The 15,254-nt window shown below is 45.4% G+C and overlaps 1 long non-coding RNA gene across 2 annotated transcripts; it reads right to left on the bottom strand.

The window, feature by feature from the left end:
* Positions 1-2,755: 2,755 nt before the first annotated feature.
* On the bottom strand, positions 2,756-13,232 carry LOC111549217. Of its 2 annotated transcripts, XR_002733648.1 has the most exons (4): positions 12,363-13,232; positions 11,540-11,642; positions 8,769-8,859; positions 2,756-3,486 (listed from the first exon to the last, which is right to left on the bottom strand). It is a non-coding gene; the product is annotated as an uncharacterized LOC111549217 (long non-coding RNA). The 2 variants fall into 2 exon arrangements; XR_002733647.1 differs by having other exon boundaries at positions 11,540-13,232.
* Positions 13,233-15,254: the final 2,022 nt, after the last annotated feature.

Here is a 15,254-nt window from a genome sequence, read left to right as displayed (position 1 = left end):
AATTTTTTTCAAGATATTTTAATTAAAAACAAATTAAAGTACATATTCCTGAATATGCTTTGGGTTCTTCAACTAGTTACAGGCATTTCCTTTGCCGGTGCCAGGTAGGAATCTGACTCAACCAGCCAAGTGTAGCACTTCTAAGAGGACGGAAGAAATGCTTCCCTCCACTCTAAATCTCTTAGCAGAGGGTAATTTATAGTCTTCGTGATCATCAAATGAGACGGCTTTCATTTACACCAAGTCCATGAGTGCGGGTGAAATTGGGGTTTTGAGGGTAACCATCCAGAGGAAGCAATCAATACTATCTGTAAAGAAATAAAGCACGCTGGGGAACAGCAAAGATTCTGCTTTTGTAGCTGCAAGGAACCTTTGCCCAAGAATAAAATCATTATTTAATGGGGCTGAAGGCAGGGGACCTCACAGTGACGGCCTCCTGCTAACCCAGCCCTCCCAGCTCGCTTGCTGCTCTCTTTCTGGTCTCCATGGAATGCGCCCTTCTAGCAGGACTTCTCTTTAGCAGCTTGGGGTCCGTGGCGGAGATGCAAGAGCTCCGCTGAGGGCCGGCTCAGACTCTGGAACATGGCTCAGCCTCCACAGTGTGGAAGCAGGAAATGGAGACAAAAAGACTTCCTCCCTTCTGGCCAGACAGAGCGGATCCAGGACCAGGTGTAGCCTCGTGCTGCGCCCAGGAATCTGCGACAGCACGAGACGGAGCCGGCAAGGAGGATGGCGAGGCCTCAGAGGGTCAACTGAGACCGTGAAGGACAAAGAAAACTCCAAACATTCCTCCCAGCTCTCCTGATAAACAGAACCGACGTGGAAGCAGACCCAGACCACTGAGGGGAAGCGCGAGCCTGGCAGCCCTCTCTGGCGCCCTCCCCGTGCCTCCCCCTGCAGCAGGGCTGTCGCCTTCCACCTGGCCCCAGCGGGCTGGAAATGCGCCTGCGCCCTCCCTTCTCCACAGGCCCTGGGTCCTGAGACCCCCGCCCCCGGCCTTGGCTCAGTCCCCTGACGCCCCTCCCGCTGCTGGTGGCGCCACTTTCTGCCCTGGGGAGGTCCCCGGCTCCTGCCCACAGACAAAGCCATCTTAAAGCGCGGAGAAGGTGACATAGGCAGATAAGACGCTAATTGACAACTCATTTTCATTCTGCGGAACAGAATTGTTTCATTTTTTCACTCCTATCACCTGCTTATTTTCGGCAGCCCACACCCAGCAGAAAGAGTTCCCGGGGGAGTCGTTTGAAAGGCTGGAGCCGCCACGGATCTGGGGTCCTGCGGCTCCGCTGCCCCCGCGGCGCCTCGCGGGCGCTCCCTCGTTCGTGTCTCAATGCTGCCCTCTGCTGGCCGTCGGCGCCACAGGCAGCGCCAGACGATGAGCCCCCTCACTGCCCGCGTGCCTTGTGAGGAGGGCAGAGCGCTCGGGCAGAGGCAGAGGTCAAGGGCAGCGCAGCAGAAAATCGCCTCCTTTGAGGGCAGCCAGGAGAGGCAAGAATGTTCAGTTACTCTTCCCGCAGCGCGGCTGCTTCTAGCAGTTCTCAAGGCGCCAGTGCACCAGGAGTAAGGAGAAGCCATTGTCGCCAATGACTTTCCTCTCCTGCAAAAGATCTGGTGTGGAACAAAGATGTGTGTCAGGCAGAGATACTATATTTACAACCAGGAAAGAGCGAGTCAACACCTGGTAGTACAAAGGCCAGACCTGGGGAGAATGCAAGATTTCCGGCTTCAGGGTCCAAGGACAGACTACCCTTTCCCCGTGAGAGGTGATGCCCAGCTCTGTGGAGCAATCCCAGAGATAACTCAGCCTTCCTGGGAGCCTGCTGCTCTCCCCACTCTCTGGCTCAGTCCACTCCGGAGCCGCTCTCTGGCTCAACCTTCAGACATCGTTCTTCAGACATGGTTCTTCAGACATGGTTCTTCAGACCACTGCCAGCGCCGGACTTCTGGGGACCCACTGGACCCCTGGACCCCCACCCTCACCCCATGTTCATTCATTCCTGCTTCTGATCAGCCTCCCTGCCCCCCATCTCCCCTTCCCAAGCTCATCCTCCCCTCCGTGACAGAGGGAGCTGCATTAAATGATTCAATTACAGTGAAGCGCTTAAAACAGTGCCTGGCACGTGCTAAGCACTCAAGATATTTTAGCTAGAAATTTAGCTAAATCTGATCAGCCACCCCCTGCCCCTGCCGAGTGGACACTTCTAGGGGCTGCCCATTCATTTGATAAAATTAGCAGGCCACAGCCTAACTCAGCTTGATCTTCAAACATTCTCTCAAACTGCACGGAGGAACAATGTAATTTTCTGGGGTTCTCAGGAACACAGTGTATTATCTCTGTTGTTGGTAATACTGGCTCCTTAGCTAACATCTGCTTACCTCTTCACCTATTTAATTATCTTTTGAGACTCAAACCTTCCTGAAGGTATCCTCCCTTCCTGCCGGGCACACTCAACCCATCTTGTCAACTTAGGCCTCCTCTTCTGCATTCCCCAATTACTGTATTCTTCATTATAACTTTCTGAATCTACTGTCCAGGTCTGAGCTTCTTGACTTGCAAGACTGTTTCATTCATCCTTCTGTCCCCTGTAACTAGCACAGTACCTGGATCCTATACGTCAGACCCTCCACCTGTTCATTGCACGAATGAATGAATGGAGGCAGGAGAGAACGCATCCACGAAAGGAGGTCCCAGAAGCACCTATCAGCCCCAAGGTGCACCTCCATACGCCTGCCAGCGGGACAGTCCTGTGGCTTAATCGGCTCCTTTGCAGACTGGAAAGGGCAAAGCATGAGCATCTGGGAGGCTTTGCCCTGTCAAGTTCACCAGGAGCATCAGTTTCTTTAATTAGATGGTAACGGCAACATCGAGCCTGGCTACGTTGGAAAGGGGAGGTTATTATTGGAGGAGGAAAGGAAAGAGTCATTCTGAAGACTTGAGGACATAGCAGAGAAACAGTCTGGCAAGAGTGTAAGACTTGAGACTCAGGAGGGCAACATGAAGACACTTGGCACTTGAGGAAAGGAGACTGGGAAAGCGTAATAGATGGCTTAGAGGAGAGGAAAATCAACTGAGTAGGTGTCATGTATCAAGTGCTTCTTACATCCCTTCTACACCTCATGGAAACTGAAGAAGACATGTATTATCCCATTTTCCAAATGGAAAAACAGGTGCTCAGATGGATTTGGTTCCATATCTAAGGTCACACAGCTACCAAGTGATAGCACCAAGATTCAAACTCAGGCTCTGTGACTTCCAAGCCCATGTTTTCTCCCTCCATGAATGTTTACTCTGCTGTGAGAAGTAAAGCAAAAGCACCTGGCACCAGCAGGCACTTACCTCCCACCTCTGGGGAAAGTGATTCAGACTTTCCTAAGGTAATTTCCCCTCCATCTTAACTGGGAGTCCTGTGGAGTTCTGTGTCTCTGAACCCCATTGAACGTCTTCTATAATGCGGCCCGCTGCATAGCTCCTAGCCCAGGCAAGCCCTAGAGACAGTAAGAATCCATTATTGAAGAGCTTCATTTCCCATTTTATATAGAAGACACCCGCTTTCGTACACCCGATTGTACTTGGAGAAGTGGGATGCTCCCTCAGTGATCACATTCTTTTCCATTACGCCACACTTCATCAGGAGCCAGTGGGATTATACAGCTGTGACTAAAGAGATCTAAATTAACCATCACAATTTCCAGAAAAGAAACCAGAACTCACAGATCACTGCCCTTTGTTTTCTTAATATTTATTTTAACTTCCGGGCTACATGCGCAGGTTTGTTACATCAGTAAGCTTGTGTCATGGGGTTTTGTTTCACAGATTATTTCATCACCCAGGTATTAAGCCTAGTGTCCATTAGTTATTTTTCCTGATCCTCTCCCTCCTCCCACTCTCCACCCTCCAAAAGGCCCCAGTGTGTGTTGTTCCCTTCTATGTGTCCCTGTGTGTTCTCATCATTTAGCTCCCACATATAAGTGAGAACATGTGATATTTGGTTTTCTATTCCTGCATTAGTTTGCTAAGGATAATGGCCTCCAGCTCCATCCATGTCCCTGCAAAGGACATGATCTCATTCTTTTTTATGGCTGCATAGTATTCTGTGGTGTCTATGTACCACATTTTCTTTATCCAGTCTGTCACTGATGGGCATTTAGGTTGATGCCAGGTCTTTGCAATTGAAAAATCACTGCACTTTGATGTTTCAGGAAAACCCAAACCTGTGTTTCAACTTCTATCACAAAATCCTGGTGTTGCAGTGAGGCTGTCAACAAAGTGTCTAAAGGTAAGAATTTGAGTGTGTCAGTTTCAGCAAGGAAATCACATCTCCAGCCTCCCTTGACATCAAGATCCACTGAATCCCACATGCATCCAATATGACCCTCCAGCGATACTCTTCCCAGCAACAGTTAGAAACTCAGTCCAGAAACAATGGTTCTCAAACCTTAGCGTACATCACAGTCATTCAGAGGGCCTATTAAAAATACAGACTGTGGGCTTCCACAGTCACCAGAGTTTCTCATCCAGGAAGTCTGGAGAAATCTGAGACTTTGGATTTCTAACCAATACCCAAGTGATGCTGATGCCGCTGGTGCCAGGTCCATGCTTCAAGAGTGGCTGCTCCAGAGCAGCCATCACCACAGAGAGTCAGCCGAAGAGCCCAAGAGAGCACAGACCTAGTGGGGAGCCCTCTCTGAATATCCTACGGCCTTCATCTTTTAACATATGGTAGTCACCAAAGCAAATGCATCTCTACTAGAGGTTCTTTTCTTTTGTGAGGTGCATTTTTAGTACAACATCTTCAAGCTTCTACTCACCAATTCTGCACGGCAAAAGATATTAAAGGCCCCCAGATCAGATAGGGTTCATATGGCTCAAGTGACAGAAAGCCAGGCTCCAACTGACTTCAGAAAAATAAAAACAAATATATTGGTTCCGGAAGTGAGGTGTCCAGTCTTGGCTTCAGCAGGGCTCACATGACGTCACCTGACCTGATTTCTCCTTCTCAATCTCTCCTTTCTCTTGCTCTTATCCCTACTCTTTCTCTCCTCTCTCCCTTGCTCCATCATCAAACCTTCTTCACTTGGGTGTGAAGATGGTCACGGAAGCCACAGGCCTGGAAAAACTCTACGTTAAAATCATCCCCAGCACAATCTCATGGCTCCTCATTGCTTCTCATTGACGCACATGGAATCAAGTGCTCAGCCCTGAACCAACTCCTACAGGCAGGAAAAAGCAATGCTATGGCTAGGCCTAAATCAAATGCTCCATTCTTGTTCCCCAGACAAGTCACAGGGGCTTGGATGGGGACAAGGGTGCTAACAACAGGTCTTGCCAAGCCATCAGGCACCACCACCATGCATAGTCGCCAAGTCCAAAGGCTGCCTTTCAGCCCAGATCTCTCGTGGCTGCCCTGTAGCATTTTCCTCTCTTCTGCTTGGAACTCTTTTCTCTTTTTGGCTTTCTAGATCAGATACTTTCCTTGAACTGTTCCTGTTTCCATCTCCTTTTTAGGATTTTCTTCTTGCGCCACTCAAAGCCTTGTGTGTGCCATGGATTTTTCCTTCTGCCTCATCTCAGTCATGCCTTTTCCATGAGCTGTACCATCCATTCTCTTGTCTTCAATACCACCCTAAATCTGTGAATTCCCAAGTCTGTATCTCTGTCTGTGGTCAGCAGGTTAAAACTATCCCCTCCCCAGCAAGGATGTCTACGTCCTAATTTCCAGAATTTGTAATTGAGTTGTGTTACATAGCAGAGGGGAATTTAGGTTGCTAATGAAATGAAGGCTGTGCATCAACTGGCCTGAGGTGGAGAGATTTTCCTGGTTTACCTGGGTGGGCTCAGTGTAACCACAAGGGTCCTTAAATGTGGAAGAGGAGGCAGAAAAGTGAGTGTCAGAGTCATTGTGATGTGAGGAAAACTCAATCCTCATTTCTGGCTTTAAAGGTGGAGAAGGAGCTGCAAGCAAAGGAATTCAGGCAGCCTCTGGAACTGCACAAAGTCAAGAGAATGGATTCTCCCCTAGAGCATCCAGAAAGGCCCCGCTGACTCCCTGTTCCTATGTTCCAATACAACTTTATAAACACTGGCATTTGGATTTCATAAAATTATTACATATCTTGAGATATTCTTTTGATTTGTTTAACATTTAGAATTTTAAAAATTATTCTTAGCTCACTGGTCAAACCAAAACAGGTGACAGGTCAGATCTGGCCACTGGGCACAGGCCTGCTGACCCCACCCTAAAGCCACACTCAGCAAGGCCAGATGCTCAGGCTTTGAGGTGCACCTGGCACTTGAGCCCCACTGAGGCACTGGAGGGCGGGGGTCTTCCATCTCATCCTCTGTATGGAGCATGTGCTGAGCAGAATGGAGTGAGCAACACTTTTTAAACTGTCCATTTCTTTCTCTGTGTCTCTGTTTGCTGACTGTGTGTCCTTAGATTTGAGTAAATGAATTATGTGAATGACAGAGGGCTCTCCACTATACACCCAGCTGCCTGCTGGACATCTCCACTTGAACATCTCATAAGCATCTCAAACGCACTGGGTCTAAAACTAACTCCATGGAGCTCATTCTCTCTATATTTTTCCTCTCCACCTCTTATACCCAACCACTCTCAATCAAAAACAAAGAACTTTCTCCTATATACCTTACCCTGGTTGTTAGCACCACAATTCACCCTGTCACCCAATTTGGAGCTCTAGAGCTATGATTTCTCTTTTCCCCGTCATATTTCCCAGGAACCATGAGATCTTGTTGTGTCTACCTCTTGAGTATATCACAGAAGTGCCCTTGAACTACCCCAGGGCCCGTGCCTTCATTCCAGGCTTCATCACCAAGACTCTTCAGCACAATGGCCTCCTAAAACTGACCTTGCAAATCCCAGTCTTGCCCCTTCCCAATCCTTCCAATGTATTCTGGCAGAGTAGCATCTTCTGGCAGAGATACACAGCTACGGCTGCCTTGTTCTCCAACCTGAAGCCCTTCAAGGTACCATTTCATTCACAGGATAACTTCCCAGCTCCTCAGTGTGACACAAAAGGTCTTTTGATCCAGCCCCTACCTGACTGCCAGCTGCCACTGCTCCCAGCTCACCTCCATAAACAACTCTAAGGAGCTACTTGCAATTTCCATGTGTTATTCCACACAGCCATGCCTTTGTTATGCCACGGCTTCTTCCTGGACTTCCATACCACTTTGTCATCTTGGCTACTCTATACCCACTCTTCAAGGCCCCACTCAGCCATCATATCTCCTGGGGAGATTTCCCTGCCCTGTCTCCTTTACCCTCCTGGGCAGAATTGATGACCCCCTCATCTGTGCCCCCTTCATATCTTTTACAGCTGTCTATCATGGCCATGTGTTGAATTCCATTGACATCGTTTGCTTTCCTGTCTGCCTTCCCTACAGGCTAACTCCTTGAGGGCAATGTCCCCTGGTGTCCCCCGCCAGGCAGAGCATCTAGACCTTGGTTGATGCTTCCCAGATGCATTTCCAGACTTTGCAGTGGAAGCATGCTGGCTCCTACAGGACTCAGGTGCTGGAAGATAGTATTGCTCCAATTCAGAATCTCACTGCTTTTCGTCATGAAAAGACTAGTGCCGCTCAGGCTTTCAGGCCAGACCCTGTGAGGCCCACCCCACAAAAGCTTCCTTCCACACTTGGCACAGAGCAACAATGGTGGTGGCTCATCCCTGTTAGGGGAAACCAAATGTCCCCCTCCACTAATGGCAGGTTGTGTGCATCCTAAGCCACCCCTGTGGTGTTGCTTTACTTATGGGAGTCAGGCATTTGTCTCAGCAGCGACACTGGGGAACTTCCCCCACTTCATCACTCCGCAGCTCACTGGGCCCTGCACCCTACTTTTAGAACATCTGAGGCTTCATGCGGAAGCCTTGTCACCGCGGAATCCCAGGAGACAGGTTGTTCTCTAGTAAAACCCAAGAAATAGCCCTGAACTGTGCCACACAGAAGGGGAAATGCCATCAGATGCTGACGTCTGTGATGGAAAGAAGGACACAAGACAGGGATTCTCTTTTCCCTTCTACGGTACTGCTTCTTGGGGGCAGGTATCTGACAGACCCTGAAGCCTGCCCCATTCAGCCACCACCGAACATCCTGCCCAAAGCCTTAGCCTGCGTTGTCCCCAGGACTTTGTCTCTCCAGCCCCAAGTGCATTCTGGGAAAGCCTTTCCCGCCAGGCCTGGCATGCACAGCTCCTGTGCCTCCTCATAGCCAGGATTCCCCTGCCATGACCCCAGCAACGGTTTTCACTGCCAGCAGCTGATCCAGGCTCAGCCTGCGGCTTCCCTCCCACAGAGACCTCAGGCAACAAGACTTGGTCAGTTTAGGGTTGAGCTTTCATATCTTGGTTTCATTAAAAACAAAACAAAACAAAACAAAAAAACAACGTTGAATCTCCCCACACGTTAAAGTCAAGGAATCACAGAGCCCTCAGTGCGAATTCATTTTGCAGGTCCAGCCTCATTGTTTCTCTGAGCAAGTGCTGTTGGCATTTTGTGAGAGGTACAAGCCTTTAAGCCTTTTATGTGTGAGTTTCCACATACTGTGGCTCACTTGGCATCCCGATGCCCTCCCAGGAAATGCCAGAGGCACCCCACCCAATCGCTGTGGCAATTGGATGGCCCCTTCCCACACCCACAGGTCTTCTGGGTGTTAGGGGAAGAGCCCCATTAAAAGCCACCTTCAGGAAATCCCCAAGCACTGAAGTTTATGCAGTTTTCAAAAACACCAGGTCATATTTACTCACCTTTTTCCTAGCTGAGAAAAAGTCTGGTCCACAACGAAAGTAAATTCCCAGAGCCACCATTCTCCTCATCTTCCATTCCCTTGATTAGACACTTTATAAAAAAAAAAAAAAAAAAAAAAGTCTGGACTTTAAAAGACAGCACTCACTTAAATCTTGTTATATGAGTAGTGATGATTAAAGAAAAAAAATCTGGCCCCTAGAAAAAGAAGTTCTTTGCATTAAATAAACACTCTTTGCTAAGCAATATTTCTTCTCTGCCAGCAACAAAGGTTTGGGGATCACATTTTCCTATGCAATAACCAAGGACAATTTATCCGGGTTCCCTTTTCTTCCCTGCCTTCCAGCCAAAGTCCCGTCCTTTCTCATCTGGTATTCCTTTCAGTGAGTCACACTCCTACTACGCAGACGGAAATGCTCAAACACAATATACTTCCCAACCCAATATTGTCCCTTGGCCCAAAGCAGTTCATATAATTTGCTAATCGACTCTGCAAAGTCTTCATATATGTGCATTAATTTTCACCTGTGTAACCCCTGCATAATTCGTGCCTTCATCACCTTACGTCTGACCCACTCCAGTCATCTTTTCTCTGTGTTGAATCCATTCTCCTCATTCCTAAAATACATATGTGCTCAGGGTAGACATCTTTTGTCTCAAAATCCTTTGTAAATCCACGGCTGCAGTGATAATGTCCTAGCCCAGGGCTACAGATAGGAAGAGTCTCCCTAGGGGACAATGTTGGCTGGTAAGAGGAGCACATTAGGGTGGTGGCCAGCCACTGAGGATCAGGCACATGATCCTCACATAGAGCTACCCCCAGATATGCAGATAGGCACAAAGAAAAATAACCTCGAAGTAGAAAAGAGCCCGTGACATCCATGTCTAAAATGGGGGCCCGAACCAAATACTCCTCTAAAATCCCTCCTCACTGTATGAATGAGTAGTGATATTATTATGAGTTGATGAGTCTGGAATTTTAGAACTATCTTAGGCCTCTGCACTGGCATCAATTTTGTAGTGAAAGGAAGGGGTCCAGGTTAAACCCTGAGGAGCCTCTGGCAGCGGTCTTCCAGCTTTCTGAGCCCACCCAGTGTTTCTTCCACTAACAGTGGAGGGGTGCGGGGCTACTATCACCTGTACATTTCAAACATTTAATTATTTTCAAATAATTAAAAAATATTAAGACTGGAAACCTCTTAATATTCTTCAGAAAACATTTGCCTTCTGTCACCAAATCAGGCATTTATTTGAATATATGCCTTTTAACTAAATTGTATGTACAAACAAAACAAAACAAAGCAAAACAAATGTTATACTAATTATATTTTAGAAACACATTTTCTTGCCCAAGGTACCAAGTTATAATTCATTCCATTGGCTTCTAATCTGTCTGGCTTAAAAGCTCTTTTGATTGATGACAGATAGGTGAACGAATTATATATCCATTCATTCATTTTGTCTCTTTATTAACTATCCATAAAATGCTTGGCATGAATTGGGTCAGTGTGGTATGCACAAAGGCTCCATACTGCTCATGAGATGTCACTGAATATATTGACCTGTGATGGAACTTTACAGCAGATGAGTGCTTTTTAACTCCTTTCCTTACATTTTTTTGTTTGTTTGTTTTTATTGTTGTTTTATTTTCTTGAGACAGAGTCTCACTTTTTCTCCCAGGCTGGAGTGCAGTGGCATGATTTCAGCTCACTGCAACCTCCACCTCCCAGGCTCAAGCAATTCTCCTGCCTCAGCCTCCCAAGTAGCTGGGACTACAGGCATGTGCCATCATACCCGGCTAATTTTTGTATTTTTAGTAGAGACGGAGTTTCGCCATGTTGGCTAGGCTAATCTCAAACTCGTGGCCTCAAGCGATCCACCTGCCTCTGCCTCCCAAAGTGCTGGGATTACAGGCGTGAGCCACCACACCAGGCTTAACTCTTGAATCAATCGATCAGTCAATTGATCAATCAGGATTATAGAAACAAGGCATGGCTTTAGATTCAAATCTAAAGAATATATTAACATTGTCTTAGAAAGGTGTGCTGCTTTTAAAATATGTTTGCAAATTCTTTGACACTCATGTCACTGAGAGGTAGTACTAAGATGATGGTACTAGGAAATTGGGCCATTGAAAGGTAGCCAGATCACAGGGCAAAGCCTTCATTGATGGGATTAGTGCCCTCATAAAAGAGGCCCCAGGGAGCTTGGTCTTCCCTTCCACCATGCAAGGACACAGCAAGAAGACACCATCTGTGAACCAGAAAGTGGCCTTATTGGACACAGAATCTGCCAATTCCTTGATCTTGGACTCCCCAGCCTCTAGAAATTAAGAAAATAAATAAATATCTGTTGTTTATAAGCTATCTAGACTACAGTAGTTTGTTATAGCAGCCCAAATGGACTGAGAAAGACACTCCTATGTGTTTACATTTTGAAAAAAAGACAGATTTAAAGGAAGAAGCAGTAAATGCAGGTTTAGCCTGTGTGGAAGCCTCACCATCCCTCCAGTAGCACAACACGGAGAACCAGGAGCTCCACTTCATAGCTGCACAGCAGGTGCACAAATCAATATACTCTAATCAGTACACAACCCAAACAGGCAAACTTCACTCAACCACAGGAAAAGCTTCCACTCTGCCTTTCTTTGTCCAAAACAGATAATGTGATAAATCGCTGTTAAATTAGCTAGCCAACAGCAACAATGAGTTACTCTCCACATAGTTCCATTTAGCGACAGACAATTCCATCTCTTTGTGTGCCTGCGACATACCTTGCAACAATGAATCAGCTGAGGGTTGATGTTCTAAGGAAACCTGATGTGCTTCTGAAACCAGATCTTCTCAGTATGGAAATAAGACTCGGTGAACACCATGCTGGAACAAGTATCAAATGCAATAAAAAAGAATTCAGTCACTAAAGCATCAAGAATTCCAGTAACAGGAGAGAAACACTATGCAGTAGGGGGAACAGTGGAATCACTATTTATAGAGTAAGAAAAGAAACTACAAGACTGTAAGTTTGTCTTCTATTCCCAAAACAAACTGAGATCAGATCCACTCTTGTGACAGTAAGAAAACAGGTGAATGGAGTGACTTGATATAAGAAGTGCCTAAGTCAGCAACACAGTTTTCAAGGGGCTAGGCTGAGAGTGAAAAGCAAGAGGCATACTGCAAAATTGCAAAGGCATCTTCACGTGGAGACACACCTTCACGTATTGAACATCGAACCTGACCCAAGCTTTGAACCAGGCTGAGAAGCACCAGGGTAGGATGAAAGAGCACAGGGGCTGAGGCCACACTTGGTGGCCACCTGTGTCCTGCTCTCCCCCCGGATCCTGGATTTCATGCCATGTTACATGACTTGTCAAATCAGGGCTTCTCGCTGCAGGAGCTTGCAATAAGATAAAACAATTGTTATAAAGAAAAAGATATAAAGAAAGGAACCCTACGCATGGAGAAAAGAATTCCAGAAAAAGCATGGATGATGAAGATCAACTGAATAGACCCATCTGTGGCCAGTTCTGACCATCAAAGAGTCTGAGGTAATATATTTGAAAGCATCCAAATGATGATGAAAAGTAAAACATAACTCACATTGCCCTGGAGCAATTTAGGCTTTACCCCTCCTTGTTGCAGCGACTTCCTGGAAACAAGTGAGATCACAGTAACTTTCAAACTGGATGTACTTATGCATAAATCTTCATATCATGACTGGAAAATAGCTTTAGAGATATTAGATTTACATGGTCACATACAGAAAGAACTTAAAAAATCAGATATTTGGCTATACTGATATCAAAAATCTTGTTTAAAAAATAGTAAAATCAATCAACTGAACACTCCATGGCAGCTGGTTAATGAGTTTTCAAAATAACCATTTTTACCCACTATGGTTGCTTTCAACATCATCTCTGTGTTTTTAAAATCCATCCAACAAGTATTGCCTTTTATCCCTGCTGGCAGTCGCCTGAAGAACAGGTGTCTCTCATCTTAACTACTAATTGGAATGGTTCTCCAATAATGAGAGTTAATTCTGTAAAATAGAATGCTAGTAGTATTTGTCTTACATGGTTTATAGATAGACTGTGTACCTAGAAAAAATAATGAGGGGAGGGAATATCTGCCTAGACTTTGCAAGGGTGCTGTTTGAAAATGAATATCCAACTGGAATGTGTGATGAAAGAAAAATATATATATTCAAAGATGTATCTCATCAGTTAATCAATTCAGCTCAAAATACTCAGTGTGCTACCAAATATCTGTACAATACTTCATAAGAAATCAGGCATATTCCAGTTAAAAATGTACTGTACATATAAAATTATGTTGTTTTTCCCCACTGTATAAGTACCTTTTTTCTGAGGCTTAAAAAAATGCTTGAGCCAGGTGTGGTGGCTCATGCCTGTAATCCCAGCACTTTGGGAGGCTGAGGTGGGAGAATCACGAGGTCAGGAGATCAAGACCATCCTGGCTAACACAGTGAAACCCCATCTCTACAGGTGCCTGTAGTCCCAGCTACTCAGGGGGCTGAGGCAGAAGAATGACTTGAACCTGGGAGGCGGAGCTTGCAGTGAGCCAAGGATCACATCACTGCAGTCCAGCCTGGGCAACAGAGCAAGACTCTGTCTCAAAAAAAAAAAAATGCTTGAGGCTGGGCACCAGTGGCTCATGCCTGTAATCCTAGCACTTTGGAAGGCCAAGGCAGATGGATTACCTGAGGTCAGGAGTTCACAGACCAGACTGATCAACATGGTGAAACCCCGTCTCTACTAAAAATACAAAATTATCCAGGCATGGTGGCACACACCTGTAATCCCAGCTACTCTACTCAGGAGGCTGAGGCAGAAGAATGGTTTCAACCCAGAAGCAAGAGGTTTCAGTGAGCTGAGATCACACCATTGCACTCCAGCCTAGGCAACAAAAGCGAAACTCCATCTCAAGAAAACAAAACAAAACAAAAAAATGCTTGATCTCAACCAAAGGCCAAGAAGCAATTCTGAGGCTTAATTCAAAGTTGATTCCATATCTTTTTAAAAACTAACAACGATAACTCTGATTGCTAAAGCTTTATGTTTACCTGGCACAGTTACTAACTCACGCTTTTTGGTTCCTTTGGAAAATTCCTATACTGTGGGGAAGTCACTGTGCCCTTCCAAGATCATGGGCAGCCCCAGCTCACACTGCAGGAAGGTAAAAGATTGAGGCCAATCGAGGAACAACACCAGAAACACAGAAATTGGTTGAGAATGGACATGTGACTCAAGCTGGGTTAGTGTCTTCTGTGCTACTTACCTGTTAGATTCAGAAGGGAATACCATTTTTTCTCTTTTTGGATCATGTCAACCCAAGACTTGTCAGCAATGTAGAGAAAGGTTGTGTAAAGCAGGAGAGAATAAATCCAACATGCAAACAAAAGACACAGAAACAAGCTGAGCTGAGAAATGAGAGGAAGGAGAGTGAACATGACAACGTTGTTTGAACACTTGGATTCAGCTGTGCAAAGAGAAATTTTCCCGGACTTTAAATACAATGAGTCAACAAATCCTTGGTGCTTAAGGTGGTTTCAGTTGGGTTTCTGTCTCTTACAATGCAAAGAACCCTAATTAATACAATTTGCCTTATTATTTTACTTTAAAGCTTCTTTAATATTATCAGTTTCATTGGATACAAAACTATACAATTTATGAGTCCAATTTTGTGAAATAATAATGTATATACTAACTCTAGTTATAACAATAGTAAGCATTTATTGATCATTTACTATATGCCAGGCAAGATTCAACCCCAGGCAATGGAACCCCAAACCCTGATGGTTAACCACTAAATCCAGTTACCTTCTGTTTTCTTTGATTTGGTAGCAGAAGCACTCAGTACATGTCTGTTTTCTCCACAGTGCAGGGGCACCCACAATTGTGGCTGGTATGGGAAAAGGGGTGAGAGCTAGGTGAGAGGACAGGTCAGGCCATGAGTTGGCTGGACCGAGAGTCAGTCCGTGTGTGTGTTCCTGCATGTGTGTGCATGCATATGTGTATAAAGAGAAGAGAGAAGTGAGAATGTGCTGTAGTACTAACAAGAATGGCTGAGCATACCTCCAGAAGGCTCACAATAGGGCTGTAAGTAGAGTTTAGAGAGCCTAGAGTCAAAGGCTCTAAATATACAAAGGTTCCATTTCTTTGTATATTTATCATTCATTTCTTAGTCTTCCACAATCAACTATAGTATATTTGGAATAAAAAAAAAATGTCCTTGAAAAAGACTCTATTCCATTTATCAAACCAACGAAGTTGTTTCCCATTCATTGTTGTTTTAATATTAATTAAGAGCATTTATATAATATTGAAAAATCAAACTAAAATGTATTATGTGTCATTGTGTTTCATTTTGTGTGTCTCATAGCTATGCCATCTTATTAATCTCTCTGGTATATTTGCATATGTATTTTTAAATTCCCTCATAGAAAACCTTTCTGTGTACTAAGTGGGAACT

The sequence above is a fragment of the Piliocolobus tephrosceles genome, chromosome 7 (assembly GCF_002776525.5).
Source record: "Piliocolobus tephrosceles isolate RC106 chromosome 7, ASM277652v3, whole genome shotgun sequence".
Classification (NCBI taxonomy): domain Eukaryota; kingdom Metazoa; phylum Chordata; class Mammalia; order Primates; family Cercopithecidae; genus Piliocolobus; species Piliocolobus tephrosceles.
Note: the sequence above shows the minus strand (reverse complement) of the source record. Positions and strands in the feature narration are given on the sequence as shown.